General features: G+C 38.2%; 1 protein-coding gene across 1 annotated transcript in view; it reads right to left on the bottom strand.

Moving 5' to 3' along the window:
• LOC133643351 (proto-oncogene tyrosine-protein kinase Src) overlaps positions 1 to 24,269 on the bottom strand; it is an 85,423-nt gene extending 61,154 nt beyond the window's left edge. The window contains exon 1 of the mRNA XM_062037844.1: positions 23,945 to 24,269. The gene's annotated coding sequence lies outside the window, so the exon portion shown is untranslated. The remainder of the gene's footprint in view (positions 1 to 23,944) is intronic.
• Positions 24,270 to 27,711: the final 3,442 nt, after the last annotated feature.

Consider the following 27,711-nt stretch of genomic DNA (forward strand, 5'->3'; position numbering starts at 1 on the left):
CACATTCACTCACAATCGCGCACGAGCATAGTCCACACGGAAGTAATACAAATAACGCTTTTCAAAACAAAAGCAGCACCGTTGTATTGTACACTCGACATACATACTTTTTAAAATTTATTTTGTAATTTGTGATTGGCCTCACGCGGGCCGGACGGGGACGCTTAAAGGGCCGGCTGTGGCCCGCGGGCCGTAGAATGTCCAGGTCTGCTCTAACCACTAGGCCCCCGAGTGTGACACTCGCCAGTAAATGCAACATGAGCAGGCACCTGAACGGTAAGAGGAAGAAAAGATTTGAAAAGAATACAATTCCCCCTTCGGTACATTATTAGTGCGTTGAATATTACAACTGTAAAGTGGCTACAAAACAGAAATACACGGCAAATAAAGCACACAAGTAAAAATTCTGGCTGCCACAGTGGAGTTCGTCTACAATTAGTAAAGCATCGAGAGAAGGCAGACCTCCACCAGGTCCTAGTTCCCGATAGTAAAGAATTCTTTGAAAAAGTCTTGAATCCAGACAGTGATCCGGCTCACCCCCAAAATCTCATCACTTGTTCCTTAATCCCATTACTGATATTTCCTAAAACTTCTATCAAAAAATCCGCAAATATCCTTTTGAGTTATCTATATCGGAATGAAATAAACGGAGTGAGCCCCGTTGTCGGTCAGTCACTCTCTTTATCTCTGTGGGTGGAGGCGGGGCCGCTAGCATACAAACACAGATAAATGGGGTCGCTATTAAGGATGGGCAACAAATCCGGTACTTTTTTGCACGTGCTATTGTAATGTATTGAAGCTAGCGTTGTTAGCATTAGCTAAAATACTAACATGTTTACGAGTGTCTGTCTTAGTCATACTTGCCAACCCTCACGATTTTCCCGGGAGACTCCCGAATTTCAGTGCCCCTCCCGAAAATCTCCCGGGGCAACCATTCTCCCGAATTTCTCCCGATTTCCACCCGGACAACTATATTGGGGGCGTGCCTTAAAGGCACTGCCTTTAGCGTCCTCTCTCACCTGAAAAGGAGACCATTATATATGTCTCCGTTATCCATAGGTTTATCTATAACCCATAAAGTAGGCAGGCACGGAGCTATTTCTCAGCGTGTGTTTATTCCAGCCGGCACGTTAATACACTGACACACAACATCCGGATTCCCATCATGCATTGCTTCATAACTACGGCAAGTAGTAATGTCCAAAAACATAACAGAGACGAAGCAGAAGAAAGAAGAAGAGACATGGCGACGACGAGTAAGAAGAAGAAGTACGCTTGCGAGTTCCAAAATGATTGGAAAAAATCATTTCAGTTCATCCAGGACAGCTGGAAGGGGAAGTGGTATGCTGCCTGCACATTTTGTAGATCAGACTTCTCCATTGAACACGGTGGCCGAACGGATATACTCATTCATGAACGGATTATTTATATATATATACATACATATATACACTACCGTTCAAAAGGGTCACCAAAACAATTTTGTGGAATAGCCTTCATTTCTAAGAACAAGAATAGACTGTCAAGTTTCAGATGAGAGTTTTCTTTTTCTGGCCATTTTGAGCGTTTAATTGACCCCACAAATGTGATGCTCCAGAAACTCAATCTGCTCAAAGGAAGGTCAGTTTTGTAGCTTCTGTAACGAGCAAAACTGTTTTCAGATGTGTGAACATGATTGCACAAGGGTTTTCTAATCATCAATTAGCCTTCTGAGCCAATGAGCAAACACATTGTACCATTAGAACACTGGAGTGATAGTTGCTGGAAATGGGCCTCTATACACCTATGTAGATATTGCACCAAAAAGCAGACATTTGCAGCTAGAATAGTCATTTACCACATTAGCAATGTATAGAGTGTATTTCTTTAAAGTTAAGACTAGTTTAAAGTTATCTTCATTGAAAAGTACAGTGCTTTTCCTTCAAAAATAAGGACATTTACATGTGACCCCAAACCTTTGAACGGTAGTGTATGTACCGTATTTTTCGGACTATAAGTCGCAGTTTTTTTCATAGTTTGGGGTGCGACTCATACTCAGGAGCGACTTGTGTGTGAAATTATTAACACATTACCGTAAAATATCAAATAATATTATTAGACTGGACCAGTGGTTCTTAACCTGGGTTCGATCGAACCCTAGGGGTTCGGTGAGTTGTCCTCAGGGGTTCGGCGGAGCCTCCGCCTCGGAGGTAAGGACACATCCAACTTATCGTGTAAATAAAAACGTCTCCCTATCAGCGTATTATGGATACCCCCAAACAATGATCCCTCTAATTTTCCATCTGATTTGCAGGTTTTTTGATTGATCGATTTAAACTTTTACTAGTAGATTGCAAAGGAAGAGAATACATTATATGAAACAGTACAGTTTACACAGTACAGTACATATTCCGTACAATTGACCACTAAATGGTAACACCCGAATACGTTTTTCAACTTACGGGGTCCACGTTAATCAATTCATGGTAATGTGTGTAAGGTGTGTAATTTGTTGTGAGTTCATGCACTGTGTTGGTTTTGTTCTGTGAACAAGGTGATGTTCATGCACGGTTCATTTTGTGCACTAGTAAAAAAACATATGACTTTTTCTTGAATTTGAAAAAAAAAAACATGTTATTTTTCACTAAAGAAGGGTTCGGTGAATGCGCATATGCAACTGGTGGGGTTCGGTACCTCCAACAAGGTTAAGAACCACTGGACTAGACGTATAAGATTTCATGGGATTTAGCGATTAGGAGTGACAGATTGTTTGGTAAACGTATAGCATGTTCTATATGTTACAGTTATTTGAATGACTCTTACCATAATATGTTACGTTAACATACCAGGCACGTTCTCAGTTGGTTATTTATGCCCCCCCCCCCCACGGAGGTCTCAAGGTTGGCAAGTATGGTCTTAGTATTAACTTACAATGGTATTGTTTTGTACTGTTTCAGTTTCACAAATTCCTCTGAAAATTGTCTGCTAGTGACAGTTTGATCCTTTAATTCTACTTGATGGTAATTATTTATAAATAAATAACTGTCCAAATGTACTGTTTTAATCCTACGCGGGGCCCTATCTTGGCTTTGCTATCCCTCATCAGCGTTCATAAAGCCGACGCACAGCATTTGGCTGTGACAAGCGAATGAATGAGTCACAACAGACGGTAACAGTTGCTGCAGAGAGTGAAGGAAGCTACTGCCAATGTTTCAGCCCAATGAGAGCGTCGCAGTTTAGGGGCGCGGGGTGGATACAATGTTAGCTCCTTGAGATGGAAATCCGGATACAAACAGTTGCGTAATTGTTTGCTTTACAATCCGACAATGATGCGCGCAGATCTTCTATAGGCTGCAGACAGAATGCTGCCATGTGTTTTGTTTTGTTTTCACCATATCATCTTTGCGCCTGTGAAGAAGTTGAAGCAACAGGCAGGATGCTGGCACCAGCCTGATATACAAAAAAACACTTTCCTTGCCTACTATCAGCAAGTAGTAGCCTGGTTACTAATTCTGTGAGGTCAAAAGTGGTAAACTACGTCACTACAGAGCAGGGGGTGTCCAAACAACGCCCTATAGAGTATTTACAGAGTGCCTCTAAATTTTAAATATTTGACAGTATAATTGCCACGGTCTTTTGCATAACATGAGTAAATCAGGTTAATGACTGTCAGCTGCACTTTGAAGTACACACTGCACAGCATTTTTACATATGACCCAATCCAAACAACATTTCCCACTCATGGCGCAAATAAACTATTTCAACACACATGTTCACAACAGAGCACAACCTGCGCACTGAACTTTGTGGATACTATAAAAAATGTCCAAACACAACACATAATTTAAAATCACACCCATTTAAATCCCCTGCAATGCATGATGGGAAACATGCAAAACACACTCCACACATTTGTCTATGCCTGAAGCATTTTAGCTGCTTTCTATTGCTGATTGATAACAAAACTTATGGAGGTCGTCACGGATGTAAACAAGGTAGGAGTTGAACTTTCACATACTCTTAATATTCCATTATGATAATTGTTAATTATTTACATTATATTAATATACGTATATAATATAATGTTTACACAGTGTGTAAACATACATACATATATACATATATATATACGTATATATATACATATATATATACATATATATATACATATATATATATATATGTATATATATATATGTATATATATATACACACACACACACATATATATACACATATATATATATACACACACATATGTATGTATATATATATATATATATATATATATATATATATATATATATATATATATATATACACACACACACACATATATACACATATATATATACACACACATATGTATGTATATATATATATATATATATATATATATATATATATATATATATATATATATATATATATATACACACACACACACACACACACATATATATACACTTATATATATATACACACACATATGTATATATATACACATATATATATATACACATATATATATATACACACACACACACACACACACACACACACACACACACACACACACACACACACACACACACACACATATATATATATATATATATATATATATATATATATATATATATATATATATATATATATATATATATATATATATATATATATATATATATATATACTGTATACACACACACACATATATATATACACATATATATATATACACATTTATATATACACACACACACACATATATATATATACTGTATACACACACACACACACATATATACACATAAATGGCCTTCCAAAGTCCTGACTTAAACGTGTGGACAATGCTGAAGAAACAAGTCTATGTCACAAAACCAACAAATGTAGCTGAACTGCACCAATTTTGTCAAGAGGAGTGGTCAAAAATTCCACCAGAAGCTTGTGGATGGCTACCAAAAGTGCCTTATTGCAGGTAAACTTGCCAAGGGACATGTAAGCAAATATTAACATTGCTGTATGTATACTTTTGACCCAGCACATTTGGTTAAATTTTCATTAGAACCATAATAAATTCATAAAAGAACCAAACTTTAAGAATGTTTTTTTTTGACCAACAAGTATGTGCTCCAATCACTCTATCACAAAAAAATAAGAGTTGTAGAAATTATTGGAAACTCAAGACAGCCATGACATGATGTTCTTTACAAGTGTATGTAAACTTTTGACCGCGACTGAATGTGTATATGTATGTACTGTATGTATGTATGTATATATTGTATACATTGTTACTTTACATACAGTCAGCTTATGAGCCCTGGCCAAATTTTTCAAGCCCAATGCGGCATCAAAGTGAAAAGGCTTGGACACCCCTGCTGTAGAGCTACCACACTCTTTGCAAATAAATGACGAAGGCGAGGGTCAATATTTGACAGAGTGTTACAAAAGAAATGTCTAGGTAGTAAATCATTCCGAGGTTGTATTAATTGAGCATTCTGGCTCCAACAGAGGTGCTGTTGAATCAGTCTGACCTTGTTTGTGCTGTCTAAAGAAGGGCAAAACATGAGTAAGCTAGTCCTAATTAGGGATGGGCACCAAATTGGTGCTCGTTTGGCACCGACCGAATCCCGTCGGTCCTACTGGGCCCCGATTTATGTCAAATTCAACGGTGCCATGTTACGGTATTTGGGTTGTGCGTGCAACACGTCCAGTTAAAGACTCAGCCGGCTCTAACTCTGGATGTAGCGATAAATGGTCAAAACGATACCCGCAGTAAAACTCCCGATGGTTAGTATTACTGTTTTAAATTAAAATGATGCAAAATTGTTATTGATAACTGCGCTTTAATAAATTCACAGACTGACTGGTGTTATTTTAAATGCTAAAATGTAAACAAGAGACATTGACGTCTTTCCCCATTAAGAAACAACATATGTCAATCTAAACTTATACAAACACATTACTGTCTGAGCCACTAAGATAAATACGTTGACCCTACAAACTTTGCTGTCACGGCACAGAATGATCGGTGGGAGAAATACGATTCCACCGCTGTCTTATGGTGCGTTCAAGGGTAGGACAACCGAAGAGTGGAACGCCCGCCAGAAATAATAAATAATAATACTTTTCATTAGCAACACACTTTTCATTCAAATAAATCGTAAAGTGCAAAAGTACAAACCAATAGCCTTTAAAAAAAAAATACTAAGACTAAAACACTACCAGTGAAGCATAAGAAACACAAAACATACAAATAGTGTGTCTATTTATTTTAGTTATTTCAAAAAATTGACGGATTTTAGTTTTGAGCGATTATAAATCAATCCAATCCAATCCACTTTATTTATATAGCACATTTAAACAAGAAAAATGTTTCCAAAGTGCTGCACAACAATATTAAAAACAGTATTAAAAACAATATTAAAAACAATAATCAAATATTATCCTTAGCTCCACCAATGGCTGAATAAAAACAAAAAATAAATATAGAACCAATATAAAAACAATATAAAAATAAATATGAATAAAAACAATTTTAAAGGGAAAAACCAATTAAACAGCAAATAGAAATCAAAATGTATAAAAAAACACGGAGGACAAAAAAAACGTGATACTTTTTTATACAATAACGGTGATATAAAATGTTCATTTTGTTGTAACACACCTAACTCTAACACAGTGGTTCTTAACCTGGGTTCGATCGAACCCTAGGGGTTCGGTGAGTTGTCCTCAGGGGTTCGGCAGAGCCTCCGCCACGGAGGTAAGGACACATCCGACTTATCGTGTAAATAAAAACGTCTCCCTATCAGCGTATTATGGATACCCCCAAACAATGTTCCCTCTAATTTTCCATCTGATTTGCAGGTTGTTTGATTGATTGATTGAAACTTTTACTAGTAGATTGCAAAGGAAGAGAATACATTATATGAAACAGTACAGTTTACACAATAAAGTACAAAATTCCGTACAATTGACTACTAAATGGTAACACCCGAATACGTTTTTCAACTTGTTTAAGTCGGGGTCCACGTTAATCAATTCATGGTAAGGTGTGTAATTTGTTGTGAGTTCATGCACTGTGTTGGTTTTGTTCTTTGAACAAGGTGATGTTCATGCACGGTTCATTTTGTGCACTAGTAAAAAAACATATAACTTTTTCTTGAACTTGAAAAAAAAAACATTTTATTTTTCACTAAAGAAGGGTTGGGTGAATGCGCATATGCAACTGGTGGGGTTCGGTACCTCCAACAAGGTTAAAAACCACTGCTCTAACATTAGGTGATCACTCCAGCAGCACTGAGAGCAGCCCAACTGCCTCTAGGTAATGTTGCAATTTTCAATGTTAACAAGGAAATTGACTCAAAATTCTAATAATCAAACAAGATATAACAACTGGACAGAAGTTATCATAATCAGCGCATTTTAAAATGTTCCATTAAAAAAAAATTTAAAAAAATTATTTTTATTAAAAAACAGTTCATATTTAATAACACACACAAAAGGACCAACAATTGGTACCAATGAGTATCAGTACTGACTCGTAGGTACCAGGAATTGGTACCGTATCGGTTCAATTGTGAAAGGTAGCCATCCCTATTCTTAATACACACGTCTAAATAAGAGTTCAAAACAAACAAAGACAGAATCACTAGGGTTGGGTATCGTTTGAATTCGAACGATTCCGATTCCGATTCTTTGTTTCGATTCCGATTCCTGACTGTTCTCGATTCCGGTTCTTTTAAAAGGCAGGGTCAAAAAAAAGTTTAGGATATTTTAAATGAGCTAGCTAACCTACAGTCTTTCTGAATGAAATAGTCTGACATTCTCCATCAATTTTAATTCTATTAACTTTTTATGAACTTTACTATAAATTCCTCACAGGGCTGTTTTCAACTAGAATATAAATATCAAATCTATGAACTTGAATATAAATATTATAAATTATAAATACATTTTCCCAGGGGTACACTTTCCTCAAGAGAGCTTTATTTTTGAAAACCTCATGAAAACACATGTACACATAAGTGTATGATGCTGCAGGAAACCTCATGAAAACACAATTACACATGAGTGTATGATGCTGCAGGAAACCTCATGAAAACACCTTTACACACATAAGTGTATGATGCTGCAGGAAACCTCATGAAAACACAATTACACATAAGTGTATGATGCTGCAGGAAACCTCATGAAAACACGTTTACACACACAAGTAAATGATGCTGCAGGTACTTAAAAATGTTACCGTGCTCCCACTGATGGGCTAACCTGGTGCAGAAAAGCAAATAAACAATAAGAAACAACTTGCAAAAGCCAGTCCAGATTAGCAGCAGGTGCAGTATAAAATTAGAGACAGTTCTTGTTTAGGAAAATGACCACATCCACCTTCTCAGGCAGGATGCGTGAGCGTTCTGGACAGATAGTGTCTCCTGCTGTGGAAAATACACGTTCGCTGGGTGTGGAAGAAGCTTGAACGCATAAATAGGAGAAAGCTAGATCTGACAGCAAAGGATAAGTCTTTTGTTGGTTCCACCGGACCACCACCATGCAGCAGGGTCGTCAGACATAAGTATCGGTGGAACGTCCTGGTACATCTGCAGCTCTCTCTCCACTCGTTTCTTGATGGACATGGAGCTCTGTTATTTCGCGGTTATTTCATTTTTTTTTGTAAAGTAAAGCCACACTTTCGACCGCCGACGCCCGCTATCCATGCTTGAGCTTGACTGACTCGCTCGGCTATGCTAACACTTCCGGCGGTGGGCGCTTCTTCGTTGGTGTTCAGCGGCTTCTTCTTCCGGTTCGGCGGACATCTTTTTTTCCGGTCGGCGGACTGGGTATCGAAAATAGGAATCGAAATTTAAACTTTTGAACAATTCCGGGAGAATCGGAAAGTTAGTCCCGGTTCCAATCGATACTCGATACCCAACCCTAAGAATCACTCACCATTTGTAAAAACTACAAATTTGAATTAATCAGTTGATTAAAAGTTATTTTCACCAGAGTCGATCAAATAAATAGTCTAATGCCAATCCTTAATATAGGCTGACAAAAAAATGAGGTTGTTTTTATTGTCATTTAACAAGGGGGTATTTGCACGGAAACAGCACAGACCTCCCCCCTAAGGCATTTGTCACTGGCAACAATCAATGCGTTCTATCCATATTCAACATTTCTTATAGATTAAAACTAAATTATAACAACAAATTGCAAAATTATCTGGTGAGATTTGACATTTCACATAGCCCAAGGTTTGCCAGGGATTTTCCGTTTTTAAATTCAGATCCTGATCTGAATTAAACTTGGTTTAACACTGCAGCATCAGATCACCGGTGCCATGCGCACAGGAATGGTTGTTCAAATTGGAATCAAACGTGAGTTTATTTTGGTCATTAATGTATGTATTCTCCCTCAATTTGAATGGTAGAACACAAATCCATCATGAAAACATCCATGCAAACCTAAACCATAAACCATGTAGACAGGAAGTAACACACAAACACAAAGAATGAAGGCTGTTGAAAACCATGAGTTAACTCGTGTGATTAATTGCAACAAATATCGCATAATAATGTGTATATACACATTAAGTGATCAATCAGCATATGCTGATTGATCACACAATTTAATTTGACATGACATTCTTTACCTTAACCATGAATGACGGGTTGTTACACGGTCAGTGATCAGGTCAATACATAGACTCCATCTGGTGTGCTCACTGGTAAATGTAACTCAAATATAGACCCAGACTGGACGTGTTTATGGATGTTCTCATTCATCCAGGTCATTGTAGTCTTCTTCGGGCATTCAATCAATCGCAAGGGGACTGTTTGGTTTGTCTGAGAAGACGTTTCGCCTCTTACCCGAGTAGGCTTCATTAGTTCATGCTCATAGATTTATGCTATGTCCAATTCTGATTTTTTTGTCAAATTCGATCTTTTAATGTGGCTGTTCACATTACAAAAAAATGTGATTTCCAATGTGAATGCAAGCTGACTTGTATGCGGGCAATACGTCACGACCCCGCACGCACTGCAGTGTTTACGACAGTACACATGGCTTCAGCTCTCGACGATCTCAGTACTGGCGCATTTGTGGCAATTTCAAGGATTTTGTGCAATCAAAGTCAACATTTTCTGAACAGAATTATTGCGCCTAGAAGATTAAGAAGGAAGAGGACAAGTATTTTGGCTCTCACAGTTTAACGGAATGTCTGTTTGAAGAGCGCGTCTGTTGGCAAGCAGTCACAGACTGGAATGGAGGAAGTTTCACGTGAGCTTCAAAAACATTTTATTTTCACCTGTTTTCTGCTCCGTTGTCAACTGTTTATTTTGTAACCGTCTATTTTGGCGAATAATTATGACGCTTATGGCTTCTTGATTACGTTTTGGTCGGACGAATGCGACTTGAGTGCTGGAGCGTTCACATTGATTGATATATATATATATATATATATATATATATATATATATATATATATATATATATATATATATATATATATATATATATATATATATATATATATACATCCATCCATCCATCCATCTTCTTCCGCTTATCCGAGGTCGGGTCGCGGGGGCAGCAGCCTAAGCAGGGAAGCCCAGACTTCCCTCTCCCCAGCCACTTCGTCCAGCTCCTCTCGGGGGATCCCGAGGCGTTCCCAGGCCAGCCGGGAGACATAGTCTTCCCAACGTGTCCTGGGTCTTCCCCGTGGCCTCCTACCGGTCGGACGTGCCCTAAACACCTCCCTAGGGAGGCGTTCGGGTGGCATCCCGACCAGATGCCCGAACCACCTCATCTGGCTCCTCTCAATGTGGAGGAGCAGCGGCTTTACTTTGAGCTCCCCCCGGATGGCAGAGCTTCTCACCCTATCTCTAAGGGAGAGCCCCGCCACCCGGCGGAAGAAACTCATTTCGGCCGCTTGTACCCGTGATCTTGTCCTTTCGGTCATAACCCAAAGCTCATGACCATAGGTGAGGATGGGAACGTAGATTGACCGGTAAATTGAGAGCTTTGCCTTCCGGCTCAGCTCTTTCTTCACCACAACGGATCGATACAGCGTCCGCATTACTGAAGACGCCGCACCGATCCGCCTGTCGATCTCACGATCCACTCTTCCCTCACTCGTGAACAAGACTCTGAGGTACTTGAATTCCTCCACTTGGGGCAGGGTCTCCTCCGCAACCCGGAGATGGCACTCCACCCTTTTCCGGGCGAGAACCATGGACTCGGACTTGGAGGTGCTGATTCTCATCACAGTCGCTTCACACTCAGCTGCGAACTGATCCAGTGAGAGCTGAAGATCGTGGCCAGATGAAGCCATCAGGACCACATCATCTGCAAAAAGCAGAGACCTAATCCTGCAGCCACCAAACCAGATCCCCTCAACGCCTTGACTGCGCCTAGAAATTCTGTCCATAAAAGTTATGAACAGAATGGGTGACAAAGGGCAGCCTTGGCGGAGTCCAACCCTCACTGGAAACGTGTCCGACTTACTGCCGGCAATGCGGACCAAACTCTGGCACTGATCATACAGGGAGCGGACCGCCACAATCAGACAGTCCGATACCCCATACTCTCTGAGCACTCCCCACAGGACTTCCCGAGGGACACGGTCGAATGCCTTCTCCAAGTCCACAAAACACATGTAGACTGGTTGGGCAAACTCCCATGCACCCTCAAGGACCCTGCCGAGAGTATAGAGCTGGTCCCCAGTTCCACGACCAGGACGAAAACCACACTGTTCCTCCTGAATCCGAGGTTCGACTATCCGGCGTAGCCTCCTCTCCAGCACACCTGAATAGACCTTACCGGGAAGGCTGAGGAGTGTGATCCCACGATAGTTAGAACACACCCTCAGCTGTGGTCAAAAGTTGACATACACTTGTAAATAACAAAATGTCATGGCTGTCTTGAGTTTCCAATCATTTCTACAACTCTTATTTTTTGTGATAGAGTGATTGGAGCACATACTTGTTGGTCACAAAAAACATTCATGAATTTGGTTCTTTTATGAATTTATTATGGGTCTACTGAAAATGTGAGCAAATGTGCTGGGTCAAAAGTATACATACAGCAATGTTAATATTTGCTTACATGTCCCTTGGCAAGTTTGAGTTTCACTCAATTTTTGTTTCATCTGACATCACATGGACAAAGGTAAGACCTTCTGAAGGAAAGTTATGTGGTCAGATGAAACAAACATTAAGCTGTTTGGCCACAATACCCAGCAATTTGTTCGGAGGAGAAGAGGTGAGGCCTCTAATCCCAGGAACACCATTCCTACCGTCAAGCATGGTGGTGGTAGTATTATGCTCTGGGCCTGTTTTGCTGCCAATGGAACTGGTGCTTTACAGAGAGTAAACGGGACAAGGAAAAAGGAGGATTACCTCCAAATTCTTCAGGACAACCTAAAATAATCAGCCCGGAGGTTGGGTCTTGGGCACAGTTGGGTAATCCAACAGGACAATGACCCCAAACACACGTCAAAAGTGGTAAGGATTGGCTAAATCAGGCTAAAATGAAGGTTTTAGAATGGCTTTCCCAAAGTCCTGACTTAAACGTATGGACAATGCTGAAGAAACAAGTCCACGTCAGAAAACCAACACATTTAGCTGAACTGCACCAATTTTGTCAAGAGGAGTGGTCAAAAATCCAAGCAGAAGTTTGTGGATGGCTACCAAAAGTGCCTTATTGCAGTGAAACTTGCCAAGGGACATGTAAACAAATATTAACATTGCTGTATGTATACTTTTGACCCAGCACATTTGCTCACATTTTCATTAGAGCCATAATAAATTCATAAAAGAACCAAACTTCATGAATGTTTTTTGTGACCAACAAGTATGTGCTCCAATCACAGATTACCTCCAAATTCTTCAGGACAACCTAAAATCATCAGCCCGGAGGTTGGGTCTTGGGCGCAGTTGGGTGTTCCAGCAGGACAATGACCCCAAACACACATCAAAAGTGGTAAAGGAATGGCTAAATCGGGCTAGAATTAAGGTTTTAGAATGGCCTTCCCAAAGTTCCCTAATCACTCTATCACAAAAAAATAAGAGTTGTAGAAATGATTGGAAACTCAAGACAGCCATGACATTATGTCCTTTACAAGTGTATGTCAACTTTTGACCACGACTGTATATATGTGTGTATGTAATATATATATATATATATATATATATATATATATATATATATATATATATAAATCGTAATTGCAGTTTTCACACTGACATGAAAAAAATCAGATAAAGGTCGCATATGGGCAAAAAAAAAATCTTAAACTGGCCCGATCCAGTCCTAGACTTAGATTGGATTAGTCATGGCCATGGACTGGACTTTAGATACAACTGTTACCAAATTCTGAGCAAATAAATGATGTGCATTCATCTATAATCTGTACAGGGATGTGAGCACCCTTTGAGAAAAAAAAGGCGAAACATTTAGAAACATTTCTATAAGAACACGCAACAGCCGAAAGAAAATTTTAAAAATCAAAAATAAATTACCTGCAATTTGGTGCATTTCTTCACTGTATTTTGGAGGCTGTGGCTGAGGTCAGCGTTCAACAAATTTTGTTTGCACCCTATTTTTATTGATACCGCTGCGGCCACAATAACAACCAGAGGTACTACTAGAGGGCAGTGTAGTATCCCAAAATGTAGGACAGCCTTTGCCCAATCTGCTTTCTCATCAAAGGCTGAGAAACAGTGGAACAAGCTCCAACGTGAGCTGCTGAGCTTGAAATCACTCACTATCTTCATAGGAGAAGCAAAAACAACTTTTTTAGATAACCAGAGATGTACGCACTTTTAATTTAAATGAATTATTGCGATTTTTTATGTGATTGACTTGTACTGTACCAGGGTTTTCCCTACACTGCCAAGACACATGTGGTGGTGGGGGCGTGGTCACCACGATGACGTCATCGAATAATTTGACTCATCTGCTATGATGATGTGATTTTCTTAAAAAAAGGTTTTCACTAGCATTTTTTTTATAATTGACTCTCCTTAGTTTTATCCTGACTCTGAATGTGTGTTTTAGCTTCTTTTGTTGCTTTCCAAAATGTGCTTTACAAATAAAGTCGATTAGACTGGATAAAAAGGATAAAAAATGTATAAATACTAGGGGTGTAACAGTACGTGTATTTGTATTGAACCGTTTCGGTACGGGGGTTCCGGTTCGGTTCGGAGGTGTACCGAACGAGTTTCCACACGGACATATTAAGTAGCGTAACGTACGTTGTGTAAACAATGCACACCGAGGCACAACACACGGCATGAATTACCATGAATTGATTTACGTGGACCCCGACTTAAACAAGTTGAAAAACTTATTCGGGTGTTACCATTTAGTGGTCAATTGTACGGAATATGTACTGTACTGTGCAATCTACTAATAAAAGTTTCAATCAAAGCATGCTAGCAGCTAACGGGCTAGGATAGACTGACCATAAGTCCTCTTTTCACCGGACATGTCCTCTTTTGCGGAGCTGTCAGGGCGGAGTTTCTTAAATGCCTCAAATATCCGGCATTTTGAGTTAGGGTTGCGTGTATTTTCAATGTACGTTCAGGGTTAAGAAGGGGTTGAAAACAAAATAAACAGCAGCATTGGTGAGGGAGGGGCAGAGACAGAGAGAGAGAGAGAGTTATGATAAACGCGCATGCGTCGCCAGGCTCTGCTTTTTATCCATAGATTTATCACATTTAATTTCTTATTATCTACAGCAGGGGTGTCAAAAGTGTGCCCCGGAGGCCATTTGCGGCCCACAGCTAATGTTTTAAAGGCCCACGGGGCATTCTAAAACTACTATTAAAACAAACAAAAGTGGGGAAAAAAAGCTTAAAGGTTAAATGTAATTTAGAAAAAGTTGCAATGTTGACTAATAAAACAAAGCTGTTTTTTTTTCTTTCAAACTGTCATTGCTCAAAACATAATTCATTAATCAAAATCAATGTTATTATGAGTATGAAAGGTTCCGATTACTTCACATCAAATATTCCACTAAGCAAAATATTTTTGGTGGAAAATTTTGCAAATTTGGTAAATAAATAACCCAAAAATGTATATTTTGTTGTTTTCTTACTGTACCGAAAATGAACCGAACCGTGACCTCTAAACCGAGGTACGTACCGAACCGACATTTTTGTGTACCGTTACACCCTTAATAAATACATTTAAAAACAAATCCATTATTAATTAGTATTAATATAGATTTTTATATCATATTTGCCATATTTTCAATTGTTCTTGCTTATTATACAATGTACTTTGACAATTTTTCAAGTGTCATTCTCAATACTTTTAATGATTTTTTTTCATTTAAATTGAAAACTACTAGCAAAAAATCAAATATTCTTCTGGTGTTAAATTTAAAATGTAGTCGTATTTGGAGACTCTTAAAGGCCTACTGAAATGATTTTTTTTTAATTTAAACGGGAATAGCAGATCCATTCTATGTGTCATATTTGATCATTTCGCGATATTGCCATATTTTTGCTGAAAGGATTTAGTAGAGAAAATCGACGATAAAGTTCGCAACTTTTGCTCGCTGATAAAAAAAAGCCTTGCCTGTAGCGGAAGTAGCGTGACGTCACAGGAGCTAGTATTCCTCACAATTCCCCGTTGTTTACAATGGAGCGAGAGAGATTCGGACCGAGAAAGTGACGATTACCCCATTAATTTGAGCAAGGATGAAAGATTCGTAGATGAGGAACGTTACAGTGAAGGACTTGAGAGGCAGTGATGGACGTATCTTTTTTCGCTCTGACCGTAACTTAGGTACAAGCTGGCTCATTGGATTCCACACTCTCTCCTTTTTTTATTGTGGATCACGGATTTGTATTTTAAACCACCTGGGATACTATATCCTCTTGAAAATGAGAGTCGAGCACGCGAAATGGACATTCACAGTGACTTTTATCTCCAAGACAATACATCGGTGACACACTTAGCTACTGAGCTAACGTGCTAGCATCGTTCTCAAATGAAGATAGAAACAAAATAAATAAATCCCTGACTGGAAGGATAGACAGAAGACCAACAATACTATTAAACCATGTACATGTAACTACACGGTTAAAAATTCTCAGCCTGGTAAGGCTTAACAATGCTGTTGCTAACAACGCTAAGGCTAATTAGGCAACTTAGCAACCGGACCTCACAGAACTATGATAAAACATTAGCGCTCCACCTACGCCAGCCAGCCCTCATCTTCCCATCAACAGCCGTGCTCACCTGCGTTCCAGCGATCAACGGCGTGACGAAGGACTTCATCCGTGGGTTTGGCGGCAAGCATCGGCTAGGCGTCTTCTATCAGGGTAAGTAGTCCTTGTTGTGTTGCTGTAAGTATTGTACTTAGCCGCTAAGACACCGATCGATCCCACCTACAATGTTCTTCTTTGCAGCCTCCATTGTTCATTAAACAAACTGCAAAAGATTCACCAACACAGATGTCCACAATACTGTGGAATTTTGTCGAAGAAAACAGAGCTTTGTGTATTGTGTCCAATAGGGCCCAAACACTTCCGTGCATTTTATGACGTCACGCGCATAAATCATATCCAAAGGAGATTTTCAACCGGAAGTGTGGCGGGAATTTTAAAATTGCACATTATAAGTTAACCCGGCCGTATTGGCATGTGTTGCAATGTTAAGATTTCATCATTGATATATAAACTATCAGACTGCGTGGTCGCTAGTAGTGGCTTTCAGTAGGCCTTTAAGTTCTGTCCCTGACAAAGTAGGCGAGCTACAGCAAGCATGACGTCACGCTTGCTTCCCAGTTGAACTTTTTCTTAAAAGCCGCCACTGTCTTAATATTTGCACATTTTGTAGTAATATATATATATATATATATATATATATATATATATATATATATATATATATATATATATATATATATATATATATATATATATATATATATATATATATATATATATATATATATATATATACACACATACACTACCGTTCAAAAGTTTGGGGTCACATGTAAATGTCCTTATTTTGGAAGGAAAAGTACTGTACTTTTCAATGAAGATAACTTTAAACTAGTCTTAACTTGAAAGAAATACACTCTATACATTGCTAATGTGGTAAATGACTATTCTAGCTGCAAATGTCTGCTTTTTGGAGCAATATCTACATAGGTGTATAGAGGCCCATTTCCAGCAACTATCACTCCAGTGTTCTAATGGTACAATGTGTTTGCTCATTGGCTCAGAAGGCTAATTGATGATTAGAAAACCCTTGTGCAATCATGTTCACACATCTGAAAACAGTTTAGCTCATTACAGAAGCTACAAAACTGACCTTCCTTTGAGCAGATTGACTTTCTGGAGCATCACATTTGTGGGGTCAATTAAACGCTCAAAATGGCCAGAAAAAGAGAACTTTCATCTGAAACTCGACAGTCTATTCTTTTTCTTAGAAATGAAGGCTATTCCACAAAATTGTTTGGGTGTATATATATCCATTAAACTGTAACAACCTGCTGGTGGTAATGTTTAATGTTTGTGTGGTTTGGATTTAATGTCAGTTTGTCCCATGTTTACAAACACACTGTTCGTGGCTGAAAGGTAAATGGCGGAGAAGGAGGAAATGTTGTTGTGTGTCCGGGGGTGAAGCGCGGACTTACGAGACGATTGTGTGCACACGGGGAGGAAAACTTGTTGGAATTGTGCCATTTGTTATCATAAGATTGGTAATAAAAGTTAAAATAGTGCCCTACTTTCTGTAATTTCTTCTGGGGGCTACAATATATCATATTACTTTAGTTTGTTTTCAAGTAAAGTATATTTTCAATGTGTGGCGGTACTCGAAATGTTGTGGCGGTCCGCCACATTCAATTACTTTAAAGGGAAACCCTGCTGTATGCACGATGAAGGCTGCGCCACATCCGAATGTAAGTAGTGTGTTGAGTTGTTCTTTTTAAAATAATAACAATATGTATGCTGTAGGGTTCTACGGTATACCGGTATTAGCATAGTACCGCGACACTAATGAATAATTTTTGGTACTATACCGCCTCTGAAAAGTACCGGTCCGCCTCCCGACTTGGTATCGGATTGATACCCAAATTTGTGGTATCATCCAAAACTAATGTAAAGTATCAAACAACATAAGAATAAGTGATTATTACATTTTAACAGAAGTGTAGATAGAACATGTTGAAAGAGAAAGTAAGCAGATATTAACAGTAAAAGAACAATTAGATTAATAATTCATTTTCTACCACTTGTCCTTAATAATGTTGACAAAATAATAGAATGGAAAATGACACAATATGTTACTGCATATGTCAGCAGACTAATTAGGAGCCTTTGTTTGCTTACTTACTACTAAAAGACAAGTTGTCTTGTACGTTCACTCTTTTATTTAAGGACAAACTTGCAATAAGAAACATGTTTGATATACTGTAAGAGTTTTTGTTAAAATAAAGCCAATAATGCAATTTTTGTGGTCCCCTTTATTTAGAAAATTACAGAAAAGTATTGTAATAATTTTGGTTACTAGTATGCTGTATGCTAGTAGGCTGTATGTATGTGTGTATGTCTGATATTTGGATTATGCATTTGAATAGTGTTTTAACTTGCACTGTATTTATCATGCACTTTGTCCCTCCCCTTAAAGAATACAGATGGAAATTAGCTACCGTATTTTTCGGACTATAAGTCACAGTTTTTTTCATAGTTTGGCCGGGGGTGCGACTTATACTCAGGAGCGACTTATGTGTGAAATGATTAACACATTAGTGTAAAATATCAAATAATATTATTGATGTCATTCACGTAAGAGACTAGACGTATAAGATTTCATGGGATTTAGCGATTAGGAGTGACAGATTGTTTGGTAAACGTATAGCATGTTCTATATGTTATAGTTATTTGAATGACTCTTACCATAATATGTTACGTTAACATACTAGTTGGTTATTTATGCCTCATATAACGTACACTTATTCAGCCTGTTGTTCACTATTCTTTAGACATTTTAAATTGCCTTTCAAATGTCTATTCTTGGTGTTGGCTTTTATCAAACAAATTTCCCCCAAAAATGCGACTTATACTCCAGTGCAACTTATATATGTTTTTTTTCCTTCTTTATTATGCATTTTCGGCCGGTGCGACTTATACTCCGAAAAATACGGTACTAAGCTACAAGCATCTCTGTTTTTATGCATAATATGAATACATTGTCCTCATAAATAAAGAAATTAAATGAAAAATGTATATTTCATTAAAAAAAAAAGGAAGTGTTATTTTGACACAAAAGGGACAAGCGGTAGAAAATGGATGGATGGATGTTTAACAAAACGCGGATTCCCTTGTTTTTGCAGAAATCTCACGTGCCTGATGTGCGCCTTTTTAAAAGGGGTCGCGGGCCAATAAAAATCGAGTTGCGGGCCAATAAAAATCAAGCTGCGGGCCGCACGTTGGACACCCCTGGTCTACACTGTAAACAGGAAGTGCCACACAAACGCAGACATAATCTGATGAAGCGCGGACTCACGAGACAAATGTGTGTACACGGGAAGTAAAACCTGTTGGAATTGTGCCATTTGCTATTATAAGATTGGTAATAAAAGTTAAAAATAGCGTCCTACTTTGTGTGATTTCTTCCGGAGGCTACAATATATCATATTACTTTAGTTTGTTTTCAAGTTCCAAAAAAATATTTTCAAAGTGTGGCGGTAATAGAAATGTGCATGATATTCGCATTTTTAAAATGTGTCGCGGGCCAATAAAAATGGAGCTGCGGGCCGCACTTTGGACACCCCTGGTCTACACTGTAAACAGGAAGTGGTGCACAAACGCAGACATAATCTGATGATTGATTTCACTATAAATAAATAAAAACCCACATTTCCTCATGCAAAATTCATCTCAATTCACAAGGTTATCCAAAGGTAAAAAACCCAAAATATTGTTGCGCTGATGATTCATCCATCTCATTCACTGTACAAAGCAAACTGAATCCGCTTTCCTTTATGCAAATGAGCTGGAACTGGTCCAAATCCCTATCCTCACACATACACTTACAAAACTAACTGTAAATGGATTTGGCACCTAATTATACTTCCTATTTCCTCGGGATTAAAACACCGCAAAATTCCAGGAATTCCATAATACCATTTCACAATTAAAAATGTTACTACTTCAACATTTCTCCAAAAATTCCAACCCCAACCATTTAATACTCATTCAGAACATTCAATTTTTTTTAGCATTTTCCAAAAAAAGTCCCAAAATCTCCAGGAAGTTCCCATTAAAATGAATGGTGGAGAAGGAGGAAATATTGTTGTGTGTCCGGGGGGGTGAAGCGCGGACTCACGAGACAAATGTGTGTACACGGGAAGTAAAAAACTTTTGGAATTGTGCCATTTGCTATCATAAGATTGGTAATAAAAGTTAAAAATAGCGTCCTACTTTGTGTGATTTCTTCCGGACGCTACAATATATCATATTATTTTAGTTTGTTTTCAAGTTCCAAAAAAATATTTTCAAGGTGTGGCGGTAATAGAAATGTGCCTGATATTCGCATTTTTAAAATAAAAATGGAGCTGCGGGCCGCACTTTGGACACCCCTGGTCTACACTGTAAACAGGAAGTGGTGCACAAACACAGACATAATCTGATGATTGATTTCACTATAAATAAATAAAAACCCACATTTCCTCATTCAAAATTCATCTCAAGTCACAAGGTTATCCAAAGGTAAAAAACCCCAAATATTGTTGCGCTGAATATTCATCCATCTCATTCACTGTACAAAGCAAACTGAATCCGCTTTCCTTTATGCAAATGAGCTGGAACTGGTCCAAATCCCCATCCACACACATACACTTACAAAACTAACTGTAAATGGATTTGGCACCTAATTATACTTCCTATTTCTTCGGGATTAAAACACCGCAAAATTCCAGGAATTCCATAATACCATTTCACAATTAAAAATGTTACTACTTCAACATTTCTCCAAAAATTCCAACCCCAACCATTTAATACTCATTCAGAACATTCAAATTTTTTTAGCATTTTCCGAAAAAAGTCCCAAAATCTCCAGGAAGTTCCCATTAAAATGAATGGTGGAGAAGGAGGAAATGTTGTTGTGTGTCCGGGGGGGTGAAGCGCGGACTCACGAGACAAATGTGTGTACACGGGAAGTAAAACCTGTTGGAATTGTGCCATTTGCTATCATAAGATTGGTAATAAAAGTTAAAAATAGCGTCCTACTTTGTGTGATTTCTTCCGGACGCTACAATATATCATATTATTTTAGTTTGTTTTCAAGTTCCAAAAAAATATTTTCAAGGTGTGGCGGTAATAGAAATGTGCCTGATATTCGCATTTTTAAAATGTGTCGCGGGCCAATAAAAATGGAGCTGCGGGCCGAACTTTGGACACCCATGGTCTACAGTGTAAACAGGAAGTGGTGCACAAACACAGACATAATCTGATGATTGATTTCACTTCGCCAAAGAAAACCAAAAAAAAACACATTTCCTCATGCAAAATTCATCTCAATTCACAAGGTTATCCAAAGGTAAAAAACCCAAAATATTGTTGCGCTGATGATTCATCCATCTCATTCACTGTACAAAGCAAACTGAATCCGCTTTCCTTTATGTAAATGAGCTGGAACAGGTCCAAATCCCCATCCACACACATACACTTACAAAACTAACTGTAAATGGATTTAGCACCTAATTATACTTCCTATTTCCCCGGGATTAAAACACCGCAAAGTTCCAGGAATTCCATAATACCATTTCACAATTAAAAATGTTACTACTTCAACATTTCTCCAAAAATTCCAACCCCAACCATTTAATACTCATTCAGAACATTCAATTTTTTTTAGCATTTTCCAAAAAAAGTCCCAAAATCTCCAGGAAGTTCCCATTAAAATGAATGGTGGAGAAGGAGGAAATGTTGTTGTGTGTCCGGGGGGGTGAAGCGCGGACTCACGAGACAAATGTGTGTACACGGGAAGTAAAACCTGTTGGAATTGTGCCATTTGCTATCATAAGATTGGTAATAAAAGTTAAAAATAGCGTCCTACTTTGTGTGATTTCTTCCGGACGCTACAATATATCATATTATTTTAGTTTGTTTTCAAGTTCCAAAAAAATATTTTCAAGGTGTGGCGGTAATAGAAATGTGCCTGATATTCACATTTTTAAAATGTGTCGCGGGCCAATAAAAATGGAGCTGCGGGCCGCACTTTGGACACCCCTAGTCTACAGTATAAACAGGAAGTGGTGCACAAACACAGACATAATCTGATGATTGATTTCGCTATAAATAAATAAAAACCCACATTTCCTCATGCAAAATTCATCTCAATTCACAAGGTTATCCAAAGGTAAAAAACCCAAAATATTGTTGCGCTGATGATTCATCCATCTCATTCACTGTACAAAGCAAACTGAATCCTCTTTCCTTTATGTAAATGAGCTGGAACTGGTCCAAATCCCCATCCACACACATACACTTACAAAACTAACTGTAAATAGATTTGGCACCTAATTATACTTCCTATTTCTTCGGGATTAAAACACCGCAAAATTCCAGGAATTCCATAATACCATTTCACAATTAAAAATGTTACTACTTCAACATTTCTCCAAAAATTCCAACCCCAACCATTTAATACTCATTCAGAACATTCAAATTTTTTAGCATTTTCCAAAAAAAAGTCCCAAAATCTCCAGGAAGTTCCCATTAAAATGAATGGTGGAGAAGGAGGAAATGTTGTTGTGTGTCCGGGGGGGTGAAGCGCGGACTCACGAGACAAATGTGTGTACACGAGAAGTAAAACCTGTTGGAATTGTGCCATTTGCTATCATAAGATTGGTAATAAAAGTTAAAAATAGCGTCCTACTTTGTGTGATTTCTTCCGGAGGCTACAATATATCATATTACTTTAGTTTGTTTTCAAGTTTAAAAAAAATATTTTCAAGGTGTGGCGGTAATAGAAATGTGCCTGATATTCCCATTTTTAAAATGTGTCGCGGGCCAATAAAAATGGAGCTGCGGGCCGCACTTTGGACACCCCTGGTCTACACTGTAAACAGGAAGTGGTGCACAAACACAGACATAATCTGATGATTGATTTCACTTCGCCAAAGAAAACAAAAAAAAAAACACATTTCCTCATGCAAAATTCATCTCAATTCACAAGGTTATCCAAAGGTAAAAAACCCCAAATATTGTTGCGCTGATGATTCATCCATCTCATTCACTGTACAAAGCAAACTGAATCCGCTTTCCTTTATGCAAATGAGCTGGAACTGGTCCAAATCCCCATCCACACACATACACTTACAAAACTAACTGTAAATGCATTTGGCACCTAATTATACTTCCTATTTCCTCGGGATTAAAACACCAGTTGTTGTGGGCAAGGCAGCATCAGCCATAGGAGGGGTGGGGTGCAGCAGCAGGAGTAGCAGCTGTCAAAATCACAGGGGGGGGGGTTGGATTTATAATATATATATATTTATATAAATAGTGCGGGAAAATTCCACCACATATAATAAACGACACGGAGGGGAGGGGGTGGGAAATCCATTTTATCAATTTTTTTAATACATAATGCATCCAGATACAGTAGCTTAGAAGAAAGGAGCGAAAGTGCTGCTGAGGCTCAAATGCGGCCAGATGAGTGTAAACAGGTGCTGTAACATCTCCATTTTGAATTCTATGGATTCTTTACCTCCCTGGTATTAAAACATATTAAATCACGCCGCGATGTTTGCCTTTTTAGCCTGTTTTTTTTTTTTTTTTTGCACTGAAGGTTTTATGTCAACAACAAATGTTTGCCTCCCCCCACGCCGCCACCTCTTTTGAATGGACGTTAAAACAATGAGGGGGAAAACACGCAGCGAGCTTCCAAAAACTGTTCGGATTTAATACAAAGACTGTATATTTTCACCCACCTTTTGTCGCGTCTTGAGAGGAACACAACCGCGGTTAAATCGTCCTCATTTGAAGAATGGCCGCTCGGGCTGAAGGCAAGTGGCTGTTGTCAAATCCCATTTAGTGATGTGATGGAGAGGAGGTCATGCCGGGGGGGGTGGAGGGGGTGGGGGTTTGCGCCTCTTCCTTCCTCCCTTCTTTCGCCGCGGCGGTCAAAAGTCCTTTTGTCGGCCGGGCAGGACAAAGCCGGCCCTCCTAGCGGCGTGGCGGTGAGTGGACGCGGGCAGGAGAGCGGCGTGGAGCAGACATGAAGGAAGAGGAGATAACACGACGTAGCCCCCCCCCTCCCTCTCTCTCTCCTTCCTTATTATTGGGCTCCCTCTCTCTCCTTCCTTATTATTGGGCTACGTAAAATTCCGTATTCACGTAAAAAGTGGCGTAGAGTTGGCAAAACACACGCCTCATATTAAAATACAATCCAGTACAGGTTTAAAAAATATATATTTTGTATCCCAAAATCAGTGGTATTTGTTATATATTTGTTTCGTGTAGTCACCAAAATAATCATAAATTAACACACAATGCTAGTCAAAGATCGTATGTGACAGGAGAACTCACTACTGCTTATACAAGAGTCCACTACAATACTACATGACAGGAGCCCTCTGCTGTTTTTAGACACCTACTGCAAACATGCTACACAAACAACCTCTATATCAGGCTACTTTATATATATATATATATATATATATATATATATATATATATATATATATATATATATATATATATATATATATATATATATATATATATATATATATATATATATATATATATATATATATATTAGGGCTGCAACTAACAACTAATTTGATAATCGATTAATCTGTCTATTATTACTTCGATTAATCGATTAATAATCATATAGTAGAACCTTTATTTAACCAGATAAGAAAATAATCATATAAAAGAGACAAACTACATTTCTATCCTTTCCAGTATTTTATTGGGGAAAAAACAGCATACTGGCACCATACTTATTTTGATTATTGTTTCTCAGCTGTTTGTAAATGTTGCAGTTTATAAATAAAGGTTTATAAAAAAAAATAAAAAAATAAAAAAAGTAGCCTCTGCGCATGCGCATAGCATAAATCCATCGAATCGATGTCTAAATTAATCGGCAAATATTTTTATAATCGATTTTAATCGATTAGTTGTTGCAGCCCTAATATATATATATATATATATATATATATATATATATATCTGCGATGAGGTGGCGACTTGTCCACGGTGTACCCCGCCTACCGCCCGAATGCAGCTGAGATAGGCTCCAGCGACCCCCCGCGACCCCGAAAGGGACAAACGGTAGAAAATGGATGGATGGATTTATATACATATATATATATATATATATTAGAGATCGATAATATCGGCAAGCCGATATTATCGGCCGATAAATGCTTTAAAAATGTAATATCGGAAATTATCGGTATCGTTTTTTTTATCGGTATCGTTTTTTGTTTTTTGTTTTTTTTTTAATTAAATCAACATAAAAAACACAAGATACACTTACAATTAGTGCACCAAGCCAAAAAACCTCCCTCCCCCATTCGCACAAAAGGGTTGTTTCTTTCTGTTATTAATATTCTGCTTCCTACATTATATATCAATATATATCAATACAGTCTGCAAGGGATACAGTCCGTAAGCACACATGATTGTGCGTGCTGCTGCTCCACTAATAGTACTAACCTTTAACACTTCATTTTACTCATATTTATTAATTACTAGTTTCTATGTAACTGTTTTACTTTCTTTTTTATTCAAGAAAATGTTTTTAATTCATATATCTTATTTTATTTTATGAATTTTTTTAAAAAGGATCTTATCTTCACCATACCTGGTTGTCCAAATTAGGCATAATAATGTGTTAATTCCACGACTGTATATATCGGTATCGGTTGATATCGGTATCGGTAATTAAGAGTTGGACAATATCGGATATCGGCAAAAAAGCCATTATCGGACATCCCTAATTTTTGGTGATTTAACCCCCAATTCCAACCCTTGATGCTGAGTGCCAAGCATTTTTATAGTCTTTGGTATGACTCGGCCGGGGTTTGAACTCACGACCTACCCATCTCAGAGCGGACACTCTAACCCAGGCCTGGGCAATTATTTTGACTCGGGGGCCACATTTAGAGAAAAAAATGTGCGTGGGGGCCGGTATATCTATTTTTAGGAACACTAATACAAAACCTCACAATAATGTCTGATTGAATGTTAAAAACATTATGACAGACCACCTTAAAAAACATAATGGAATTTAAAATTTTCTATGAACGATAAAACACTGAATATTGACAAAATATGAATGTCACACCCCCTACCGATCGACATATTTTACAATCAAATGAAACACGACAAAAATGCAACAAACAGTGAAATATGAACGCGAAGGGTACAAAATAAACCCACCTACAATCTGATATATCACTAAGCTTTAGAACTTTGTTGTGGAAATCTCCTTCCGCGTCTGTGGAAACGCTCCCCGCCCACACTGCTTGGTGCCTCGTCTGAGCTGCTGTGACGTAGATTACCATAGTAACTAATTAGATGACCATAGTAACTAATTAGATGACCATAGTAACTAATTAGATTACCATAGTAACTAGTATATCATCCAAAAGCGCAGATTCCAACCATTGAAATACTTAGTATAGTTGAAGACTTACGGTCATTAGAAAACATCACTGCACATCATAATGGCAGCTACACTTTCCATCTTAAAAATCTAAAAAATAATATTTGGGAATGTCCGGCGGGCCAGATTGAAAAGCTTAATGGGCCGCATGTGGCCCCCGGGCCTTAAAAATCCCTACAGGCAACCTATAGACTGACTCAACTGACACTGATTTTATGACCTAGTATATACAATAATATAAACCAAGTCATTGTATTCCATTTAGGATTATTTCATATCTTCATTTAAATAAAAATATATTTTTATCTTTTTTAGATACATTCAATAAATAATGCGAACATGTATCATAACATGGAAATCTAAGAGAATGTGTTGTGAATGAGGATGCCTGTGGACTGGGAACTTATTTTGTTTTTGCTTTTTTACACATTTTTATTAAAAAAAACTGTTTTTCCGACGTATTAAATTTTAGACGATTTTTCTTCTTAGTTATTATTTCTCCGGCTGTAGAAAAGACCCGCTCACAGGGCACAGAGGAGGCGTCAGTGCGACACAGTTTGCGTATCGGTCACGTGACCGAAACAGCTCATGATCGGTCACGTGACTTTCTAAAAGCGGTACGCCATGCGCCGATGCATCACTAGTACAGAGTGCCAATTAACCTTAAAGGCATTTCCTTTGCGCGCGTGCCGTCCGAGTCACGTAATATCTACAAATTAATGCAAGGCATACTTGGTCAACAGCCATACAGGTCACACTGAGGGTGTCCGTATAAACAACTTTAACACTGTTACAAATATGCGCCACACTGTGAACTCACACCAAACAAGAATGACAAACACATTCCAGGAGAACATCCGCACCGTAACACAACATAAACACAACAGAACAAATACCCGGAATCCCTTGCAGCACTAACTCTTCCGGGACGCTACAATATAAGTTTACATACACTTGTAAACAACATAATGTCATGGCTGTCTTGAGTGTCCAATCATTTCTACAACTCTTATTTTTTGTGATGTAGTGATTGGAGCACATACTTGTTGGTCACAAAAAAAAAACATTCATGAATTT

This window comes from Entelurus aequoreus, linkage group LG26 (genome assembly GCF_033978785.1).
Source record: "Entelurus aequoreus isolate RoL-2023_Sb linkage group LG26, RoL_Eaeq_v1.1, whole genome shotgun sequence".
NCBI classification, from domain to species: domain Eukaryota; kingdom Metazoa; phylum Chordata; class Actinopteri; order Syngnathiformes; family Syngnathidae; genus Entelurus; species Entelurus aequoreus.